At 43.8% G+C, this 9,562-nt stretch overlaps 1 pseudogene; it reads right to left on the reverse strand.

The window, feature by feature from the left end:
• Positions 1-5,165: 5,165 nt before the first annotated feature.
• LOC107402153 (small nuclear ribonucleoprotein G pseudogene) lies at positions 5,166-5,515 on the reverse strand (annotated as a pseudogene).
• Positions 5,516-9,562: the final 4,047 nt, after the last annotated feature.

The raw sequence follows: 9,562 nt of genomic DNA on the forward strand, positions 1-9,562 counted from the left end.
GAAAAAAAAAGAAAAGGGGTGTAGCATGAATCTTAAAAGTTCTTATCAACAAAATCAAACCTGAGGTCAGTTATTGGGGTCCATGCTGGTAGATCAGAGAGACAGAACAAGCCACAGCTATCTCACCTCACCAGTTCCTCAGTTGGTCTTGTTTCCTAAGACTGGAAGCTTCTGTGTCTTCATCCCAATGGCTCTCAGCTGAACTGATGCTCAAAAGCCTGAATGCTTAACCAGCCAAATGCTTAACCAACCAAAAGCTTCTAGTTTCTGGTCCTCATGCCTTATATATCTTTCTGTTTTCTACCACCACTCCCTGGGATTAAAGGCTGGCTTTCTGGGATTAAAGGCATGTGTCACCATGCTTGGCTATTTCCAATGTGGCCTTGAACTCACAGAGATCCAGAGGGATTTCTATCTCTGGAATGCTAGGATTAAAGGTGTGAGTGCCACCATTTTCTAGCCTTTGTATCTAGTGGCTGTCTGTTCTCTGACCCCAGATAAATTTATTAGAATACACAATATTTTGGGAAACACAATACCACCACATTTCCTCTCTTTTTGTCTAAAATTAAAAAAGCTTATAACTAATACAAGAAAAACTATCTTCAATAAGTATATGCAATATACAGTCAAGATTACATTAACAATGTCTAGTCCATTAACATTTGACAGATCCAGACAAAAAACTCCATTATATATATTAACAATGTCCAGTCCAGTAACATCTGATAAACTCAGACCAAAAAATTTTCATTACTTATCTTATTTAAAACAAGTAATTCCTTTTTAAAAGTAGATTCCATAATCTCCCTTTTTATCTTATCATATCCATATTCTCTTTTTTCTTTTCATAATACATTCAGTAGTCTACCTTTTGTCATTATTATATCTTCCCCTTTTTCTTCAGTGTAGATTCAATGATCTACCTATTTATCCTATTATTTCTTTACCTTTTTTCTCAGAGTAGATTCAGTGATCTATCTCATATCTTATTCTCCTTTTCTTTTTGCTTTCTAGGGGTGAAGATATCTTTAGGGAATCTTTAAAAGAAAATTTTTGGGTTAATTGTCAAGTCCTGTATCATTTGTCCAGTCTCTGCATAAAAGGAAAGTTCAGGGCTTGTTTCAAGTCCTTGTTCAAGTAGTCTTTCAGGCTGGATCATCTCAGCTAGCCATTTCAAAATTGTCCTAAGCAGTTTGTAGTCCAAAGCAGAACTTTCAGCTTAATGGCTTTACCATAGTCCTTTTGAAGATTTCAAAGTTGCTGTTAGGTGTGGTCATGGTTCCATGCAGACTTTTTTTTTGTGTGTGTGTGTGTGTGTGTGTGTGTGTGTGTGTGTGTGTGTGTGTGTGTGTGCCTCCTCTGTGGTTTGGAGCAATCACAGTCTGATAAATGTCTGTCTCTCGGAACCATGAACATTCTTCCCTAGAACAGAAAATCTTCACAACAATTTCTCCCCACCAAAATTTGTCTTGCCAAAATTTTCCAAACTGACCTTTGCCGATGCTTTCTTGTAACACGATGGTCCTGGCAATTCTTCTCTGAACCAGCAGCAGTAAACCCTTCGTCCCTGGTAGCAGCATCATCGCCGTCACCAACACGATGAGAAGGAGCTGGCAACGTGGAGCAGTAGCCACTGCTTCCATGGTCCCACCACTGTTTGTGGTTCATTCCGGGCCAAAGCTTCTCCCAAGCCTCCTAGGCCGGCTTAAACTCGGGATCCTACTGCCTCTGTCTCCTTCAGCAAATCCTACCGGTGTGTGCCACCACAACCGACTGAGTGTAGCTTGGGCCTGAGCAGGGGCTCACAAGACTACAGGCAAACAGCCTTTTCATGAATTTGTAACACGAACGTTGGGCGCCAGATGTAGCATGAATCTTAAAAGTTCTTATCAACAAAATCAAACCTGAGGTCAGTTATTGGGGTCCATGCTGGTAGATCAGAGAGACAGAACAAGCCACAGCTATCTCACCTCACCAGTTCCTCAGTTGGTCTTGTTTCCTAAGACTGGAAGCTTCTGTGTCTTCATCCCAATGGCTCTCAGCTGAACTGATGCTCAAAAGCCTGAATGCTTAACCAGCCAAATGCTTAACCAACCAAAAGCTTCTAGTTTCTGGTCCTCACGCCTTATATATCTTTCTGTTTTCTACCACCACTCCCTGGGATTAAAGGCTGGCTTTCTGGGATTAAAGGCATGTGTCACCATGCTTGGCTATTTCCAATGTGGCCTTGAACTCACAGAGATCCAGAGGGATTTCTATCTCTGGAATGCTAGGATTAAAGGTGTGAGTGCCACCATTTTCTAGCCTTTGTATCTAGTGGCTGTCTGTTCTCTGACCCCAGATAAATTTATTAGAATACACAATATTTTGGGAAACACAATACCACCACAAAGGGGGAGTGCTGTGGATATTGCTCTGTATAAATAAACTGCTGATTGGCCAGTAGTCAGGCAGGAAGTATAGACAGGACAAGCAGAAAAGAGAATTCTTGGAACAGGAAGGCAGAGAGTCAGAAGACGCTGCCAGCCGTCGCCATGAATACCAACATGTAAAATACTGGTAAGCCACGAGCCATGTGGCAAGGTATAGATTTATAGAAATGTGTTAATTTAAGATATAAGAACAGTTAGCAAGAAGCCTGAGCCATTAGGCCAAACAGTTTAAATAATATAAGCATTTATGTGTTTATTTTATAAGTGGGCTATGGGACTGCCAGGGCTTGGTGGATCCCAGAGAGAAATTTCAGCTACATTAAACCCTGGATTTGTTTTCCCTTCCCAAGACCTGAGTACATAAATTGAAAGGGGTTTTTATGTTTGTATACGCACATAGGTTTTAAGAGTAAACTAAAGAAACCTTGTAAAAACATTTTGATTACAGAATGCATAGAATGCCCTCTGTGCCATAAACATAAAAAGAGATTCCTGAATTAGTAACCCATGAATCTATTTTAGACTTCTGTGGATTGATATCATGTATTTTTTTAATGAGGAAAACTCCATGCACTTTCATTCATACCCTGAGTGGGGGTGGTCAGATACATAGTAAAATTCATCTGATTTTCCTGTCTTGATAACAAAAACATAGACCTGAATATAAGACTAAGGCATTGAATGCTTACCCTGATTTTTCTTCCCTATTTTATAATAGTGGGAAAACAATTAAGGTAAAAATTGGGTACTGAAAAATAGGACTATTGATCTGACAAACCGGTCCACATGATTTGTAATTCTTTAAAAGTTGTCTGTGGGACAAATGAGAAAGTTTTCAACTATAGGATAGGAATTACCTCAGATAATACAAACAGAGTTTAGGGTCTCTTCTGGATAGAGTTCACAAAAATAAACTGCTCAGAGAATTATGGACAGTAGGAAGTCTGGCTCATGAGATTAGAAGAACAATGCCATTATGGGGAAAACAGCTACAGCTTACTGCAGTAATAATCTGACAAAGAATTTGGAAGCATTTGATCTCTGTGCTGAGGACTTCAGTGAGGCTGACTGTACATGTAATGAACTAATGGGTTGGGAATAGGAAATTTCCACATTGGAAAGAACTAATTCTTTAAAATAGCTTTTGCAAGCTGCCACTCTTTTTGAGGTCCAGAATGAAAAAAATATAAGACACTGTATACTAAAATATGAAAGGAAATGTGCAATTTGTTGAGGAAAACAACATGAATAAGTGTAAAGTCTAACAAAGGCATGTTCTAGAGAAGAGGCTGTGACTGTTTCAAAGAAATCTCATGTTCTGTGTTGAGTGGAATACTAGGAAAGCTACTCACAGTACAAGGCTCTACACGGCCAGGACCCCAGTGTGAGAAATGTGCACTTCTTGAAAGGAAAGAGCCTACACTGAGAATTCTTCTATGTGGGTTTCTTCCCAAACAAATACCCAGGGAAATATTTCCAATGAATTGTAGCCAATGGATAACGATAATATTGCTGCTTTGGCCAAGGAGTCAAGTCTTCACCCAGAGATGGCAACAGAATGGAGAATCATGATCTGATGTGGTACTTAATCTCCAGGTACGAAAGATACAGAGTTGTAGATACTATAGAGTGTGGTTTTCCAGTTTCAGGGAGCCCTTGAGTGAGCAAATTGCATGCCAGATTAGTATTTTCTGAAAGGAAATGTTGTGGTTCCATTACATGAACCTCTGTTTGGTGCTGGAGGGGTGGCAGAAGTGAAGGGCAGTGAATGCATGGCTATTCAAGGAATTTAAAAGAAATTACATATGTTATTACATAAACAAAATGGTTATTATCCCCACAAAAGGCTCAGAGAACACCAGAGACACAGAAGAAGAAATAGCAGAAAAGAATAAATATGAAAAAAAGCTGGTACTTTTTATGATATATTTTTTATTTATTTTTTCATTTTTCTTTATTAAGAAATTTTCTACTCACTCCACATTCTATCCACAGATCCCTTCTCCTCCCTCCTCCCTCCTCCCTCCCCCCAGCCCTCTTTCCCAAGCCACCCTGCATCCCCACATCCCTCAAATTGAGGTCTCCCAGGGGGAGTCAGCAGAGCCCAGTACACTGAGCCAAGGCAGGTCCAAGCCCCTACCCAGTCCACCAAGGCTGTGCAAGGTGTCACAACACAGGCACCAGATTCTAGAAGCCTGCCCACAGACCAGTGGCAGATCCAGATCCCCTTGCCTGGGTGCCCCCCTAATTGTTTGAGCCAAACAACTATCTTCTATATCCAGAGGGCCAAGTCCAGTCCCATGGGGGCTCCAAAGCCACCAGTCTACAGTTCATGGGCTTCCACTAGTGGGGCCAGTCATCTCTGCACATCCTCATATCATGATCTCGATGTTCCTTACCTGCAGGATCTCTCCTCTCTCTCATCAATTGTATTCCCAGAGCACAGCCTGGTGCCTGGCCGAGGATCTGTGTGTCTGCCTTCATCAGTCACAGGGCAAAGGCTCTATGATGACAGCTATGTTATTTGCTAGGTTTGTCACCAGAGTAGACTGGTCCAGGCACCCTCTGTACCACTGCCAGCAGACAAAGGTGGGGTCAACCTTGTGGATTCCTGAGAGCCTCCTCAGTACCCTGTCTCTTCCTGTTCCAATGATGTCCTCATCTTTCATGGTATCTTCCTCCTGCCTTCCAACTCTATCCCTGTTTCAACTTGTTTTTTTTTTAGTATTACAAGAGTTTATTTAGCAAAAAGTTTCACATGAAAATGTACATGACCCAATTCTACACCCCAATCAAACAGTCCTTAGGGAAAGGATGTGGACTACTCTGCTGACCAGCCATTGTTTTGACTCTTTCCAAGGCTTCTAACATGATGATGCTGTTTCCTTGTATGACCACCATGCCGATGTTATTCTGTTGCACACTAGTCGCCATCTCCACACACTCATCAATCACAAGATTCATAAAGGGATCAAAGCCCCATAGTATTCCTTGTACATGTCAGTCACCATTTAACTTCAATGATAACTTCCTGTCCATAAATTTCTTCAGCTTGGGAGGGTGGGCCTTGCTCATGGCGACTTTTCAGCAGGCTGGGAACAATGGAAAAGAGCCCCCTGTTCCAGCTTGACCCTCCCATTTCCACGTGATCTCATCCCCTACTACTTGCCCTCTGCTACCCCCCACCCCCAGTCCACTCATGTATATCTCATCCACTTCTCCTTCACAGGGTCATCTATATGTCCCTCTTAGGGTCTTTCCCTGTTAGCTAGTTGTGGCACGCTCCTCTCGACCCGCAAGGAAGAACGACCGCCACACAAAGATTCTTCCCGATCACACTTTATTGGAGAGCCTTTGGTTAAGGGAGTGCTGGAAGCGAGGGGGGGGGGCAGTGAAAGCGGCTGCCTTTTATAGGGAAAGAGGCGCGAATCGCTGGCTGAACTTAGCCCGCGACCACCAGGCGAGATAGGATTGGTGAGGGGCCAATATAACTTGTGCATATGCAAAGCAGAGGCGTGTATTTCGTCGAAAGCATTGTCTTAGGAGTAATAAATCTTCAGAATGCAGAGAAGTCAGCGCCATCTTATAATGGCGATTGTCCCGGCTCCCTGCAGTTCCCCTTTTTTGTTTTAATATAAGAGCAAAATGAGGACTTACTCCCGTTCAGGTCCCCACCTCATGATGTGTGGACCGATCGAGGGAGGCCTAGGGCCAGATAGACACTCCTTCTCCGGTGCAATGGGGTCAAACCCTCGGAGGTGCAAAGGCAGTGCTAAGGCCAAGACAACTCTACTCGCCTTACCTCGTGCAATGGGCAATTCTGTCCCTGAGGGTGCAAAGGCCGAGTAGGTCAATTGCTCTTTAAGGCAGAAAGCCAAATTTGAGGGGAGGAGCCACACTCCAATGCAGCCAATGCTTGAGAAATAATCACCTTGTCCCTTTTGGTTTGGGCTCGCAAGCGACAGACCAGCCATAAGCAAAACGCGCATCCTCCCAGGCAGCACGCTAAAAACATCCCTACCCCCACCCATTCCTTAAACAGGGAAACAGCGGAGGTGATCCAAGATGTCATTCCCTTGGCCAGGCTAAGGTCCACTCGTGTGGAATTGATGGTCACCACTGCCACTCTCAGTTTTTTCAGGGTCTCATCAAACTCTCCGGACCAGTTTCCTAAAAGATAACTAGACAAGGTTTTAGACAAATTGGCAGCCTTAGAAAAATTCTGATATTGAACACTAGTAATACACAAGGCTGGCATTCTCCATTCGCAGCCCAGCTGAGCCAATTGCCAGAGCATATCCAGCTGTTCTTGGACTAAATCAATGCGCTGATTCACCACCATCAAACCACCCTTCAGCTGAGTATTCATGGACACCTGGTTATCCAGAGCTTGTGCTACTGAAGCAGAAAGCTCATTTAGAGCAGTGCCTGTTGTTACAGCCGTATGCATAGCTATGCCAGCAGCAGTAGCGGCAGCCGCACTCAACGAAAGAGCAACAATGACAGCTGCAGTAATACCAAAATCCCTTTTTAGTCTAAATAATGTCATGGTACTAGGGGCCTCTACAGGCACTGGTATCCAGCGAGGGACCCGTGCAATTAGGGCTCTGGAGAAGTTCCGAGCATCCCAACATTGCGACATCCAGCAGGTATCATTAGTGCAGTTAGTAAAGGGGTTATTGGAAAGAATAAACAAAAAAGGGGGGTACACACACACGGGGGTGGGCTTATACGAGATATTAAACAGGGGAAAAACCCCTTCTCCTATACAACCTGGATTAATACTACGGATAGCAGTAGGATTTTTATAACTTGGAGAGGACTTCATTCCCCATTGGCCCCAAGGCTTTGACCCGGACCAGCTGAACTTGCTCACCCCTTGCATGCCTCCTCTCAACATTGCTAGGGGCTCCAAGTTCATACAGCTGCCATTAACCCCACATAGGAGCCAATTATCAAACGGGTTGGAAACATAAGCTTGAAGTGGATTCTGATCACTAAAATTAAACCCTGCAAATGAGGTGTTGTATTTTGTACCAATACCAGGGGAGAAGGAAAAATATTTTCCTTTGCTTGCCCACTTGACTGTATGAGACTGGCACCCAGTCCAGGGCCATATTTCCCCCCAATTCACGCCCCAACAATAAGGGGCCCATTTTGGTTGTCTAGGGGGTAAACCTTCTTCTCCTGTGGCTGGCCACCAACCGGACAGCCAAGTTGCATTAGCCTTATAGCAGGGCCCGGGCGAGTCTTCAGGTAAATCAAACCATCCTGCAGTTTGGTTATAAATAGGAATGCAGGGGGTGGTTATAGAAATATTATCGACTAGCTGAAAACAAAGAGTCCCTTCCAAGAAAAATGATCTATTCTCCCCCAGGGGAGCAATCTCAGAATCCAAAGGCAGAAAGGCTACACCCATGCTCCTATTGCTACTAAACAACCTAGGAAACAATTTAGCATCATGACGGACTGGCATCGGTCTCGGGAACACGGACAGGATCCCCCATCTCTGCTCCGCTTTCCCCTGGGCCCATATCATCAGGAGCAGCAACAGACTCATCTTCCAGCGACTCAGATTCAGCCATGGGAACATCTTTGATGACTCTTGTCAAACGGGTTGGAACCCAATGCGGTGTTTCTTGATTCTGTGGAAAAACACAAACAACTCCCCTGGATCTCGCCACAACTGGATCCGGTCCGTACCATTTGTTATCAATGACATCTTTCCACATAACTGTGTCCTTTATTTTTGTAGCTTTCTCTGACACATGTCGATCTGCAGCTGACTCCTCAGCATCATTCAAAATTAAGAAATTAAGAGTAAAGAGTGCAAGGGAAAGTCTTTCCCTGGGGGACGCTGTCTCAGCTATTCCCCCTCTTTGTTTTTGAAGCATTTCTTTTAGGCTCTTATTGGCCCTTTCCACAATGCCCTGACCTTGTGGGTTGTACGGCAGCCCCGTGGTGTGGGCTACCTGCATCTGGGCACAGAAGGCACGGAAGCCATGAGATGTATATGCTGGTCCATTATCTGTTTTTAGCCTGAGGGGTTTCCCCCAGGCTGCCCAGGCCTCCAGGCAGTGTATTTTTACATGCAAAACCTTTTCTCCTGCCAGGGGCGTGGCATGAATCACACCAGAGAAGGTGTCTACTGATACATGTAAATACTTTAGCTTTCCAAATTCTGTCAGATGTGTTACATCCATTTGCCACAAGGCATTGGGTCTTAGTCCCCTGGGGTTCACACCCACATGAGGGGGGTGAAGAAAGGTTACACAGGACTGACAGGCCTTTACAATTTCCCTAGCTGTTTTTCTAGAGATATCAAACTTCTTTCTAAGAGTATTGGCAGGCACATGATACAACCTATGAAAATCTCTTGCCAATTCAATAGAATCTGTTACAACCAGAGCCAGAGCTCGAGTTGCCTGATCTGCCAAAGCATTAGCTTCAGACATAGGGCCTGGTAGCAAAGTGTGAGCCCGAATATGACCAACATAAAAGGGATATCTTCTCTTTAAAATAAGGTCTTGAATTTGTAATAAAATATTAGAAACAGCACTCGTATTCTTGACAGAGGCTGCAACTTCAAGAGAGGCAACTGCATTTACTACATACTGTGAATCAGAAAACAAATTAAAGGGTTCATCAAATCTCTTAAACACTTCTAAGACTGTCAGGCATTCTGTAACCTGTGGAACATCTGGTCGGAAAGTCAAAATCACTGGTTCCTGGCCTTGAACCACAAAGGCACCCTGGCCTGTTTTGGAGCCATCAGTGTAAATTGTCAAGGCGTTTGCCAAAGGCTCTTTTAAAGTAACAACAGGAAAATAAACCAAATCCTTTTCTACAATTGCAAGCAAGGGATGTTTAGGATAATGATTATCAATGAGGTTAGGGAATGCACACATCAGGATTGCCCATGCATCCACAGTGGCAGCCAAGGTCTCTACTTGATCCTTGGTATAAGGAATAATCAATTTTTCTGGAATCCTCGCAAAATGCATCAAGCAACACTTTAAACCCAATAGCGCCTGATTTGCAACAAGCTCTGGAAAATATTGAACAGTTCTAGCCCCAACAGAATTACCATGAAGCCACCACAAGGGGCCATCCTGCCATAGGACCCC

This window comes from Peromyscus maniculatus, chromosome 4, assembly GCF_049852395.1.
Source record: "Peromyscus maniculatus bairdii isolate BWxNUB_F1_BW_parent chromosome 4, HU_Pman_BW_mat_3.1, whole genome shotgun sequence".
NCBI classification, from domain to species: domain Eukaryota; kingdom Metazoa; phylum Chordata; class Mammalia; order Rodentia; family Cricetidae; genus Peromyscus; species Peromyscus maniculatus.